The 15378-nt window shown below is 35.2% G+C and overlaps 1 pseudogene; it reads right to left on the reverse strand.

Annotated features, from left to right (window-relative positions):
* Positions 1–1440: 1440 nt before the first annotated feature.
* LOC140891616 (ferredoxin, root R-B1-like) lies at positions 1441–8979 on the reverse strand (annotated as a pseudogene).
* Positions 8980–15378: the final 6399 nt, after the last annotated feature.

Genomic DNA, 15378 nt, shown 5'->3' on the forward strand with positions numbered 1-15378 from the left:
AAGAAGTAGTGCAGAAGCTGAGTATAGGTCAATGGCACATGGAGTATGCGAGCTCATCTGGATCCAAAGAGTAATGAAAGAACTTAAAATGGAGTGCACAGAACCTATGCAGCTCTACTGTGATAACAAATCTGCCATAAGTATAGCTCACAACCCTGTTCATCATGACAAAACTAAGCATGTCGAAGTAGATCGGCACTTTATTAAAGAAAAAATTGATGGAGGGATTGTCAGGCTTGAATATGTTCCCACAACTCATCAACTTTCTGATCTATTCACAAAAGGATTGTCCGAACAAACTCATGAATTTCTTGTTGGCAAGCTTGGTCTCATCAACATCTACAGTCAAGCTTGAGGGGGAGTGTAGAATAAAATAAAATATAAAGTAGATTGTGTGAATATTTCTATGGTTGGTAGGATTTGTTAAATATTTGTAACTTGGTAAGAGTATATTATCTTTCTGTTCTTAGGAGATTAGATTCTCTCTTTGTATTCTATTTAAATGTGTACCTTATAGTCAATTGAATATAGATTTATTATTCCAATCCTCTGTAATTTACACATTCAAATGATCTGCTAAATAAAGGAATGCAACATGCAAGAATTTAAGAATATACATGTTGCAATTAAACAAAGGATGATTATGGCTATGAGTTCCCAACTGTGTCTTGCTTACTTGGCTAGTTCGATGTTACAGAAGCACCGCTTGGTTCATAGATTAGATGATTATGGATGAATAATATGAGGATGATAAGTCAATAAACTTGGATTACATAATAGTGAATGACACTAATTCTTGGAAAAACTTGAGCCAAACATTGGATAAAGCATGAATGAATAATCAATCAATGTGTTATCCTTCACACAAAACGGTGCTATAAGTATTACATTTATAATAGTTGAATGATCCAGATTGAATATCATGCGCGGGGTTGATGTTAAAATATGTGGAGTATTCACATTTGAAAGAATAATCAAGCACTAGGACATTGACCAATTTTGGGATAACCTCCCACTCTATTTTTGACCGTTGGAGAACATGGCGTAGAGGGTTGTTTATTAGTTAAAATCGGTTCTTAGAGTCTCGTAGGGGATTAGTCTATGCTACACCGGAAGTGTTTCACCTCCTAATTCAACACCATTAGATTATGTGGGTTCCTTGTATTTTTATGAAAATTGACAAGTGTGTGGATGATCCAAATACTAATATTTGACCACATCATGGGGGAGAAGTACTACAGGTGTAGCATAGAATAATCCGTCTCGTGGGCAATATTTTAATTTTGGCCCAACCAGAAAGCATCAACATTTTATCAACACAACCATGTAATAATGTTTGCCGTGCAAGAGAATTGGTAACCAACCAAATAAAACAGAAGAAAATGCAGATTGTTAAAATCATATGAAACACGTACATCCGATATTTCGCAACTGAACTCGACAAGAAACAAGCAAAATCTCACCGATTTCAATCGACATGCTTGATGCTAGCAACGCTGATCAACAGAATCAAATCTCAATACAGATCACCCTCCTTGTGAGTGTGAACGACACAATCTGAAGTCGGGTAAGAAACACAGGTCAGCAAGTATCCTGTCTCCATATGATCATCATCAAGAAATGAGCCATCAGATTGGTCAACGCGACCCGACACCATTTTCGCCGTGCATGTGAAGCATGCACCAGCTCTACAGGAATATGGAAAATGTTCGAGTCCTGCACTTTCGGCCGAGTCAAGGAGGTAGGCATCATCAGGGGCATCGAACTCGGTTTCCGTGCCATCTGGGCTGATGAATTTTATCCTGTAAGGGCCCGTTTGATAAGATTGATTACCCATGGATTGTTTTGTAATCTCTCGTTTGACTCAATTTGATAGCTCAGATAAGGAAATGGATTGATAAAATTCTACTGTAGCACCTTGAGAATGAATCTTTCACTTTTACCGTGGATTCTTTTTGTCATGTTGGATTAATTTGTTTTTTTACCAAATTACCCCTTCACTATAAATATTAAAAACCATGACTCATTTCATTGCGTAAACCTAAATCTCCCCTCATCCTTCGTCTTCTGTTTAGCAGCGCCGTCGAAAATGAAAAAAACCGAAGAAGGTATCGTCACCCATTAACTACACGAGGAAACTTCGGTGTCTGAGAGAACAGATTCAAACAAAGGGGCTGTCGTTTAAGGTAACCTAATCTAGGAGATATGTGCCGTTTGTTTTTCTTATGCATTTTCATCCCCGTTTGAGAAATGATATGAATTTTTTTTATCTTCCCCGTGAAAATCGTCTCACATTCTTCTGAAATTTTTAAAAACGAAAGCTGAAATTCCGAAGTCCTTTGTTGTTTTAACGATCGAAGTTTGCAGGTGAATGTATGGAGTGAAAAATCTAGTGTATTTAAGTTGAGATAATGCTGCAGAAAAAATACATTACAGTATATCATCTAGATAATATTTGTTCGAATCTAATTATTTGAATTCTTGTTTTTATGCTAACTTTAATTTCTCTAATCAATGTTTAAAAAAGTGGGCAAGATGGAGATTAGGCGACGTAATATTATAATCTTAATGCTGCTGCACCAAATGTTGCTTCGTATATTTATGCTGGTATCTATTTTGATACGACATCGCACACGATTACTCCGCCGACGACGTAGCCAATTTTGTAGAACAAGAGCTTCGTACACTATGACACAAAGAATGAGTGCACAAATTAACCACTTGCATAGGGTTATTGAAATGGGAGATGTCCAGTGTATCGTTAATTTGAGGATGGATCGAAATTCATTTGCACAATTATGTTACTTGCTCAATCATGTCGGAGGCATGACAGATTCTAGATATGTAAGGACTGAAGAAAAAGTTGCTATGTTTTTGTCAATCTTAGCACATCACAAGAAAAATCGAATAATTGGTCATGATTACGTACGAAGCGGTCAAACAATTAGCTCCTATTTCCATGAAGTTTTGGGCTCAGTTCTGAAATTACATAGCATACTACTTGTGAAGCCAGACCCCGTCGACGACACTTGCAGTGATGAGACATGGAAATGGTTCAAGGTAAAAATTTACTTACTAGTTTATTACATGAACATGCAATCTGAAACTCCGCCTTAATGTTTGAGGGTTGTCTCGGTGCATTGGATGGTACATACATTAATGTCCATGTACCAATTTCTGAGAAGGCGAAATATAGAACTAGGAAAGGGACCATTGCAGTTAATGTGTTGGGTGTGTGCAATAGAGATATGAACTTTATATTTGCGCTCACGGGATGGGAAGGATCGGCAGCTGATGCCAGAGTGCTCCGTGATGCCTTAACTCGTGATGACGGACTAAAAGTTGAAAGAGGTAGTGTGTTATTTTTAAATCGACACGATCATTGCCTTGTAATGGTATTATTATTATTATTATTGACTAATATGTACTTATTATTGTTGACTAATATGTACTAACTTCATAATATTAACTACATTATTGTTTTATGACTAGGTTCATATTACTTGTGCGACAATGGATATGCAAATATACCTGGTTTCTTGACTCCGTATAGAAGAGTACCATATCATAGGGATGCTTGGGGAAATCGTACCACTGCCCCACAGAATTATAAAGAGTTGTACAATTGGAGGCATAGTAAAGCGAGGAACGTTATTGAACGAGCCTTCGGTTTACTTAAAAAACGATGGGCTATCCTTCAAAGCCCATCTTTCTACCCCTTGAAAACTTAGAATCGAATTATAATGGCTTGCATTTTGTTACACAACTTTATTCGCTCTCACATGCCGAATAATATTGATGAGGATATTGAAGAAGAGACACATAGCCAGCTACCAGATTTAGGCGATGAATTTATTGAGAACTTCAATTCATCTGAAGAATGGGACATGTGGAGAGAAAATTTTGCGAGAGCGATGTTCCGTACCTAATATATTTTAGTGTTTTTCTGTAAAACTGAATCTTGTTTTTAAATTTTGTAATGCACTTTTAATTTTTGTTTCTTTGTCTTGTAAACTTTTTATATGTTCTTTTAATGTGCCATATTTACAAATGTTTCAGTGCATATACATTATTTTATAAAAATGTAATATACTATTGCTATCATTGATTATTATTGATTGTAACTAATCGGTTAACATAACGTGCAATAGGTACTAAATCACTGGAATGTTTGAATCGATGGATAGCGGAGCAACCAATTGGAGTGTGACTTGCAAAGCCACAAAATCCGATAGGACACGCCGTACTTGGACAGCACCGGAGGAAGAGGTCCTACTCATAGGTTTGAAAGATGTGGTAACGAAAGGCTGGAAAAGTGAGAATGGATTTCGTGCAAGCTACTTACCTTTACTGGAAGCTACCATGAAGAATGCATTTCCCAACACTGATATACGTGGAATGCCGCATATTGTTTCGAAAATCCACGTGTGGAAGAAACATTACAGTAATTTGGCATCAATTCTAGCCAAGAGTGGCATTGGTTGGAATGATACGGATCACATGATTGATGCTACGAACGAGGCATGAGAAGCATTACTGAAGGTATTAGTTTTTATATGCATTCTGAAACTTTAATCTCTCAATTTTTATTTATGATTTTTATACCATTATCAGGTGGACAATACTGTCCGAGCGATGCGCTACAAACGTTGGCCACACTACCAAGATTGGTGCGAGATTTTTGGAAATGACAGGGCAAATGGTGACAAAGTTGAAACCTACATAGCAATTTCTCAAGATGTAGTCAATATAGCTGAGTAACTTACCAATTCAGTTGAAGTTGGAATGGATGATGTTTACCGTCCTATATTCGAAGACGCGGCTGAGTCTAGGTCTGTTACTCATACTCCCTCGCCGACTCCAAATCCAAATGGTGGGACAAAGCCGAAGAAAAGGAAACACAAAGTCATGAATGAAGGAGATGATGAAATAGTGTCTGCGTTAAACAACATAGCATCGATGACCAAGGAAGCTATGTCAGACCTTGTGAAAGAAATGGCATCAGATTCGAAGAAAGAAGAAGCTAATAGGCTGGATAAAGCTATGGACAATGTCTTGAAAAAATTGCAGACTGTTCCAGGGCTAACATCGCGTGACAAAGTGCGTGTTGCAGAATTGTTGGTGGATAATCCCAACAAGTTAGGATTGTTTTTGAAGCTGGACGAGGATGGCAGGCTTAGCTTGAGTCAGAGTCTCCTAAATACCTGATTTGAAATGCATATTTGATGTGTTTAACATTTTGTCATGGATGGAATTCAAACTGGAATATAGGTGTTGCTATCACTAAATCTTGCACAAGGTGCCCTTTTGGTGTTTTGTTTTTTCTTGCACAAGGTGCCCTTTTGGTATTTTTGTTTTTTTGAACATCAATGATCGACGGTGTATTTTGACGTTGATATTAGAATGCTGATGTTTTGTTAAATTCATTTTGGTGTGTTACTTTATGAATGTTGGTAGAATGATGATATGTACAATGATTATGTATTGCTCCAGGTTTCTGCTTCCTCTTTTGGTCTGCTGCATTTGAGTAATTCAGAAAAAACACTGGTTTTCGAAATATATTGCGTTCCCAAATTACTGCTTATGTACTGTCATTCATTTATGTCAAAATTTGTATAGTTTCTTAAGATTTCCATATTTCCTATCCTCACATAAACTTCATGCAAGAGATTAAATCCTACTGCCTCTAAATCCTACTGTCTATAATCCAAAAATATAATTTAGCATGTTCCAAATTTATAGTCATGTAGTTGTTCTTTTCTGCCTGGTGACTTTTGAGGAATGGTTGTGAATTTCCCTGCATTTCATAGTGGTTAAAAAATTTTTGATTACTAGTGTGGTTTCAGCATTTTATCATTTTTGGTTCAAGTACTAGTATGAAGGATTTCTGTTTATTACTGCTTCATTTGTGGGTTATGCTTTGATGAATTTCTGGTTTATTCATGAAGCATTGAGCTGTGGTTTCTGGTTTATGGTTCATTAAGCCGTGGTTTCTGGTTTATTTATGGAGTGTATGGTTTTTTCCTTGCATGCCCTTCACAGTCTTGGTAGAACCCAAAAATGAAATGAAATAGATAAGAAGTAATGTGTTTTCAAAACACACGATTATATCATGCATTCTTAATTATATATATCAAAAGGGCTGTCATTACATAAACATGCCATCTGCCACATTAATATTTAGGAAGCTGCCATTACAACCGAGAGGAACTTAAAACATCAATTCATTCTAAGACACCTATCACGGCAAAATGAGGGACGTCTATAACACGTACTCCATACAAAATAGGTGAAAATAAACTTTAAAATTGCAGCAACACCAAGGTCTCTTTCACGGATCTTGTGGGGTGTCGTCGGAGCTGACTGACACTATCTCATTGTCTTTGTGTGAATCGATCAATGGACGCTTTGGAGGGCGACCTTCAAGATTGAAGCAGCGTCTTTTGTAACCGTTACTAGGCATCGGTGGAGGGTTACGGTATGCGTCCACACCTTTTTCATATCCCCAAGATTTGCATCGTTGCTTTTTTGTGTCTTTGGACAGCTTGTTGTGAAGCAAACCTACCTCCTGATGCACGACAACAACATGCTCTTTGCCATTCTTTTCTTCGTCGTCGGAGATGACAACCACTTCAACTTTCCTCTTGTTGTTTACACTGCCTTCAGAAAAGCCTTGGGATGTCACAGACATCTTCTTGATTTGTGTTTATCAATTTCTAACGAGTGGCTGCAAGTTTGGTAAAGCAAGATAACAAAAAATGTTACTTATTTATGGAGTGAAAAGTAAATTTTCATTAATGATAAGCAACCACCAAGGTGTAAATGCAGGTCATTCAAAGGATATTTCAGTAGATTATGATGTGATTTGTGCATTTAGGTCAACACCTATATTCTGATATTGAATGTTGCAAATAAGATGTAAGTAGCAAAGTACGCAAATAAATAAGGATAATCTTGAATAACCAATATGGTAATATTGAATGCTGGAGGTTACCCGAGAAAGATGCATTTTCAGAGAGAAGGAAAGTAGAATCTGACTTGAGCTCATTCCATGCAAACTCCAGGACTGGAAAAAATTTGAAGTGAAATCAAGTAATAATCTTTTTGCCAACCATTACCTAAGACATCGTTAAATTACGTTATTAAACAATGCATACAAAGAACAAATATATTTAAGTGTAACACAAACCATACAAATAATGTGTTGCACTAAATAACTTACCATATATGATTTCGTTTAATAAACTTCCGGTGAAGTCTTATGTCTGTTGCAATGTATCTTATATATGATATATCTTATATATAATATATCACATTCATATCATATATAAGAATGCATCTCAATAATTGCAAAAGAAGCTTAAAACATAATAGTGTTCAAACACACAATATTTCATAAAACAAAGTTATCGATTACTACGAAAGGAAACATCGTACATGTCTACCGAAAATGAACCCTGAAAAGCTGGAATACATGAGAACACAACAATACATATTTATCTCACATTTACTAACGAGGACAATGATCACTACCAACAGAACAAAGATCAAACAGCATAAGAACACAAAACAACAGCAAACTTGTTCGCGTGCATATGGTGTGTTTTGGGCAGACAGATTAGGTAAGACATGGCTTCGAGATGACATGCCACGGTCATTCTGAAGCATTTGATTAGTGGCATATGGTAGATGTTCGGTCGAAGGAGAAGCAAATGGGCTTGAGGATGAATTCGCTGTGTGCTTATTATACCGCATTCTACTGCCAATATCAAACGACTGGTCTTCAATATTAGTTGAGCTACTTTCAGTTTTATACGAATGACCCTCCGTGAATGTTGCAATTGTAGCATGATACTCATCGTACCAGAAGAATCTCTTCCCATGTTTTAGGCCAACCGGACATATATAGTACTGCTGACCCGGGTGGGTTGAGTGGTTCCTGTCTGTACGTAATATCATTAACCCGTTCCCGCATTCACATTGTGGGGGTGTCTTCAATTTCATGAAACCTGAAGAGAGTTTTTAAAATTGTGATTACATAAAAACCAAACAATACAAATCAGGATTAATTTGATGAAATAAAAAAAATCACAACATTTAAAGGAAACAATCGTGTAGAAGGATTCTTTAAAATAATTGAGATATTTTAATTCAATAATAATTAAGAATATGACTACGACATTATCAAATAATCAAAATCCAATTTGTACTTATGTTTAAATTGAACGATACATTAAAATGTTCAAGAAATTTTGATTCTAGCTCTGGAATTCAATTTAGTAGATTAAATTGGTTCAAGAACATGTAACTGTAGTTAACTTGAACTAGATCTGAGAATAGGGTCTATAGCTTCATGTACAGAAATCAATGATTTATGAACCAAAAAATTCTTACCAGAACACGATGAAGGAAGCCGCAAAAAATTTGTTGAAATTGGCTGTCGTGTTCTTCTCCAGAGCTTGCACGACAGATCTCGCAAGAATTAAAAGTATTAAGTTGCCGATTTTTTCTCAGTAAGCATCGAAGAACTGGGGGAAAGAAAGAATTAGGGGAAAGAAAGATAGGCTTCGAAGAAGTAGGAAAAAGAAAGTTAATGGGTGAAAGAAAGTTAATGGGTGAGAAAATTGAGTTAATTAATGAGGGTATTTTGGGCATAACATAAAATATATATTTATCAATCCCACCAATATATCAATTACCAAGAATAATATTCACTATCAAATATAAATATAATCTTTTTTTATCCACCACTTATCTATCAAGTTATTAATCATTTAGTTATCCTGTCCTCGTATCAAACGGGCTCTAAGTGGCCATGGCAGTTGCTCGAAAACCAGACTGGGATTTCAGCCCGAAGATTTTGGTGATTGATTTAACGGACCCAAAAGAGGATGGGATCTTTACTAAGGAACTTCTCATGTTTTTGGTTGGAGGAGAGCTTCTGATCATGCAGTTTATCGGAACCTTGGCAGTAGCCATGTTCTCCTGAAAAACAAATGTCTCAGTTTATATAAGATTGTACAAATAGTGATATATATACAAGTCTCAACTACTTAATCCAGTCGGTGTGAGACAATTAACACAACCCCTACGCCAAGATAGTAATTAATTAACCCGATTTAGATGGGGCAAAACTAAAAATCTAAGAAAAAAATAAAATGTAGGGAGGAGGCGATTATAAAAACAATATTAAATTATGGGAGACTATTGCTCCTGCGCCTGATGATCATTCCACCACGTACTGTTTTTTTTGTAAAAACTTGTGTTTTAAACAGTCACATCATCACAATGATATTTCTTTTGTCATTAAGCTTACATTGAAAGAAATCTCACAAAGAACACAAGGAAAACAAATGAGTGATTAATCACACACTATCAAATAAACAAAAAACACCTCGACTGATCTCTTTTTTTTTAAAAAAAAAAATATATATATATAAAGTGATCTGGAATGGAATCCTTACAGAACTTCAACATCCAATATTGATGCTCTGGTGGCTTAGATACCAATGAAAACAAAAAGAGATTAAACAAGAAAACAAATTGTATAGAGTACCTGAATTTGTAGGAAAAAAAGGGGGCAGAGCTGCCTTCTGGGATCGATTAGAGGCGTAGCAGCGTGGCTTTTGAGTGAAAATATTTAGCATATATATAATATATATTGGGTTACGTAGAGAATTTAATAATGGGAGTGATTATGATCAAAGAGAAAGATACCCAACAATGCCAAACAAAACCTGCGGACGCCCCTGGATTTCGCTTGCTTCATGGTTTTTTAGATTTTTTAGGTGTCTACCAATATGCCCAGTCTACATAGTTTGGCATATATGGAAGAAGTGTGCGTGTATATATGTAATTTATTTATGCTTCAATTATTATCAGGGGCCGCCCTGGTCCTGGGCAGCCAGGGCCCCACCCTTGTGTGAGGTCCCAAATTTTTTTTAAAAAAATTTATTATATATATATTTATTTATATATAAATTTATATATTATGCTCTCACACAAAATTCATCTACATAAAAGAAAGGTTTGAGTTTTTAATTTTGAGAGTTTCGATAATGCTTTACCCTTTTGTTAGTTTGTGGTTGCGTGCGATTACGTAAATTGACTATCAATAGTTTAAGAATTTAGAAAATAGAGAAATACAAAATTTACGAAAATACACAAACGCATTCAACAAAACGATCCAATGTATGAATTAGAAGACTCTTGTTCAAATTTATTTTATTTTTGAATTTTGATATATTGTTTAATTTTATTTTGATTTAATGTTTTTGTTCACATTATTTTGGTTTAAGGTAAGATGTTAATATTTTTTGTAATTTCACATAGATTCTGAAAATTCGAGGATTGTAGATCTGAAAATGAATATTTTTCCTATGATCATGGTTGCGTATCAAATTTTATTGACTATTCCAGTGACTGTATTATTAGTTGAGAAAAGTTTTTTCAAGTTAAAATTATTGAAATTTTATTTGAGAACCACAATGAGTCAAGAAAAACCGAATGATTTGACGATCCTCTGCATAAAAAAAACATATTGGAAGATATATCTTATGACGACATAATTGATGATTTTGTTTCAAAAAGCATAAGAAGAACCAATTTTAAATAATATTTTTTGTTGATTAAAATATTTTGAAAAATTATTTAAACCTTCTTTCATTTGTGTACTTTATTGATTTATGTATTTTGATTTATTTTAATTATGTTATTCGAATTTATATATATATATAAATTTTCAAGTTAATACCAAAGAGCCCATAGTTTAAACTTTGCTCTGGGCCTGGTTTTTCTTAGGACTGCCCCTGATTATTATATAAACATCTCCAAAGATTATACTGCTTTAAAATTCTTAAAATTGCTCTTGTTCCAATTGTGTCAACTATATGTCATTTTTTATTGAATTTTTTTTATCTATTTGTGTATTGCGGTTGGTGTTTTATTTTTAATTTTTTCGGTTTTTGATCCCTATATTTTAAAATTTTGTAATCTTCTTTCGACTGTTGGGTTGATTTTTACTCGAATCGATCAAATTATCCTTCTCATCTGTTAGTATTTAAATTATAATTTTTATTTGTTTTATGATAAAAATAAATTACTTACACTTATTTAGTTTGATGCTTATTATTCTATTCGTATTATGTATTAATACATATTTGACTCGTGAGATTAGAGAGTTCATTGATTTCTTTTTTAGTTTTAATTTTTTTTCCTCTTTCAATGTCATAGTTTATGTCATTATTTTTAGTTGGAAGTATTTGGAATTTTGATTATTAAACAAAGTGATTGTATCAATATTTAATATATACTAGTGTATTGGTGCACACGTTGCGTGCTTCTATAATATTTTTGTAATTAATTTGATTTATATTCAAATAAAAAAAATATCATAGTAGTAAAAAGTATTTAGGGACTAATTTATAATTTGAAATATCGAAATTAAAAAACAAAAACAAAACTAAACAAAAGTATAATATCTATATCACATAAGAACAATTTTGGCAAAACAAAAGATGGTGTCTAAGAGAGAGATTCTTTATATATAGGGAGAGATGTGTGTGTGTGTATGTGTGTGTGTGTGTGTGTATGTGAATTTCTCTTGAAAAGTAGCCTAGAACCTCCAATTTTTTGAAGATGGTCTTGAAAGCATCGACTGGGGCACCGGTGAAAAGGTAGATGGTGTATCAAACTGACTCATAGGAGGATCTGGATAATACTCATTTTTATAAAGTTTTTGGTTCTCATTCACCAGTCTCACCATCCAAGAAGAAGGCAAAGAAGGGCGATGATCAGCCCAAGAAAAAGAAGACAAAGACCATGAAAACTTTGTCTGAGGTCACTAACTGCAACCGAATGTAGAGGAACCTGTGACACCCAAAGTTCCAAAAGGCTACAACCAACCGACCGGTGAGTGGTATAAAAATTTCTTAAGGGGTTGTTCCTTCATCCACCGCTGGTGTTCCTCTTTTGGACCAACGGTTTTTCAGGGGCGTTTATAAAAACTGGTTTTGAAAAGCAATCAATAGAAATAGCTAGATTTAGCTCAGCCGCTTTTAATTGTGTACTTTTAAGCGTGGTTTCTAAAATGCTCTTGTTGAACATATTTTAGCACCGATTTGTATAAACCACCGCAAGAAAGCGCTTCTAATGTCGTAATTTTAAGCGCATTTCTTTAAACGCTCCTGTTGCAAATATTTTAGCACCGGTTTGTATAAACCGCTGCTAGAAAGCACTCCTAATGTCGTACTTTTAAGCGCGGGTTCTTAAACGCTTTTGTTGAAAATATTTTAGCACCAATTTATACAAACCACTGCTAAAATGTGCTGCTAATGTCGAAATTTTAAGCACGGTTTATATAAAATGCTTCTAAAAAACGCTCCTTTTGTCATACTATTAAGCGCGGATTCGTTGATGCTCTAGTTGAACATATTTAATCACCGGTTTGTACAAATCGTTGCTAAAAAGCATTGTAAGTGTCTTACTTTTAAGCGTGGTTTCTTAAATGCTCTTGATGACACAATATATCACCGGTTTGTGTAATCTGCGGCTAGAATGCACCCCTAATCTCATATTTTTAAGCCCAGTTTCAAAAATGCTCTATTTGAACATATTTTATCAACGGTTTGTATAAACCACTGCTAGAAAGTGATCCTATTGATATAGTTGTCAGGAGCATTTTTATCTGCACGTATTGGATATTTTTAACAGCATTTTTGAAAAAATCAATGGTGTGAACCGCCTTTATTGCTCTATGTTTTAGTATTAGTTTTGAAATTGAATACTTTTAGAACTGTTTGTATAAAATGCTGCTATAAACTGTTCCTGCTGATCTAACTACTAAGAACACTCTTGAACTAAAACTCTTGGTACATTCAAATGAACAGCATGCAAACTATTACAAAACTAGTGAATTTACAATGTAAACTCTTGGAACAAATGATCCTCAATGAGTTCTATGTAAAGTGTTCTTGATTAATTTTAGTTTAGCTCGTGAATGCTTTGAATGCTTTAACTTTTACTTCGAGAATGCAAAAATGCAAGAGAGCTTCTAAAGTAATCTTTTTTCTATATATAGTCTTGGATTCCAACGGTCACAAACTTGAAAAAAAATCCGTCCCAATTAAGGTATCGGTTGGTTTTGTCTTTTTCCACGTCATCATTCTATGACAATAGTACCCAATGTGCTTGGATCTATGAAACTTCAGTTAGGTACGAAAAACCTTATCCAATATCCAACTGTCATTCCTTGAGCTAAATTGATGTCTTTTTAAAGAAAGTCAGTTGGACTCTGATTGATAACTTGTATATTTGTGCTTTATAGATTTTCAGTCGAGTTCAATGTCCAGTTTAGTTTACTAGTCTAATTACGTCATCCAGTTTAGCTTATGGACTTGGTCATTCAGTTCGGTTGGCTCGATTCAGTCTAGCTTAATTCAGTTTTTACCTTTAAATAACATCATTATATCATTGTATTGGTAATTTTTTTGTTATTCCCAAAATAATCTTTTCTTAAAAAAAATATTTTAATCCTATTAAATCTTTATTTAGTATTACTTTGGTCTTTATGCATTATCTCCCCTAGGGTTCCTCCAAAAACCCTAGTGTGAGTCGGCTTCTTGCGGGTGCAAGTATCCATCACTTGTTTCATCTTGTATGATTCTGATTTTCGGTTTCACCAACAGAATATGGACCACGATGATATCGCACGATTTGTAGAGGATTTGAAGTTAAAATCATCAAACTTCAAACCAAAAATTGCTCTTGACAATGAGACTTTGAGGATCGGCACAGATTAAGCAAGGAATTTCCTTGTGATGAACGTTGTAGTAACCCGCTTCTCGATTTAAGTAATTACATGATTAATCAAAAATTAAAGGTGTTTTAGCGAACGGAGCTTTCGATGGGGAACAAACGCAACGTTTAGGGAACGGACGCAACGATCCCTTATAGACATCCAGGCATGAGGTGGCTTGATGACTAAACTACGAGTCTTGACAAGTGTCAAACATGCACGGAACGAACGCAACGAACCAGGAACGGACACAACGTTCGGTTCCGAATATTTGCCTATAAATAGAGGATTTTTTATTCAGATTTTCATATTGATTTTCGAGTTTCCTTCTTCAGTTTTATATCGTGTGAGTTATACATTTGAGGGCCCTATCGGTTATAATAAAAGTTCTGGAATAACCAAGGCGTGGTTATAGTCATCCGAAACTAACGACTCCAAAGGGCTTACTACGGACAAAGGTATGGTCCGGGAATCTATTTAAATTTTGGAAGTACTTATTAGCTTAGTTAAGGCTTATAAAAATTGTGTAGTGATACGGTGAACTTTTGAATATACGCTTGGAACCTAGAATCCTATTAGACTCGAACTAGCCTAGAGGTACGTACACATTAACTGAGATTGTCAATGAGTATACATGTTTATATGTTGCATTTATTTGGCATTATTATGTGGCATGATATATGTTTTACCGTTTTTTATATTCATATATCATGTGCACATACACGTTGAGCCTATACCTTGTTATACCTGATTATAGAGTCGCTTAGCTCTATACTCGATAGTCTGTCACTGAGAGTACCACGACGGCGGGGACATGTATGTCTGACTACTCTGGTGTACTAGAAGAGTGTGGTTGCACCCAGAGGTTGATCCGTGCGATGGTAGCACTCATGTGGCGCCGGTACTGAGCATGACTTTTCAGATGACCCTTTACCAGTCATCATGTTGCATGCATCATATATATGCATTTACTCATGTTTATGTACTGGGCGTTAATGCTCACGTCCTAGTTATTATCTTGGACACCTACTCCACTGGTCAGGTCGCAGGATGGACAGAGTCGGTAGCTCAAGGCAGGACTAGGGAGCCGGAGCTTTTCAGGGGATTTTATACAGCAGGATTTGTTTAGTTGTATAAACGTTTTAGACAGTTTACTTTTAAGCTTTTCGATTTGGTTGTATCACTACAGTATTAAGCCTGGACATGTTTTACTTAGCTGATATGTAAATTATGGATTATGTTTCTGCACGTTTTACTCTGTTAAGAATTTTTGCTTTATTAAGTTTAATGCATGCTATTAGTTGTCAGTTAGTAGGTGATTCCATGCAGGGTCTCTACAGAACTTATACACGTAGATTCATGCATGAGATCGGAACCTCCAAAGTGTAGATCGGAGCTTCCGATCTAAGTCGATGGACACGTTGCATGCATGAAAATATCGGAGCTTCCGATCAGGCGATCGAAGATTTCGATCGTTGTCTATAAATAGGGGTCCGAGGCCTCATTTTCAAATACTCATTTCACCTCTCCTTGACCCATGTTAGCTCGATTTTAAGAGCTTTTGGGTACTCTTGTTTTAAGAG

This window comes from Henckelia pumila, chromosome 1, assembly GCF_033568475.1.
Source record: "Henckelia pumila isolate YLH828 chromosome 1, ASM3356847v2, whole genome shotgun sequence".
Classification (NCBI taxonomy): domain Eukaryota; kingdom Viridiplantae; phylum Streptophyta; class Magnoliopsida; order Lamiales; family Gesneriaceae; genus Henckelia; species Henckelia pumila.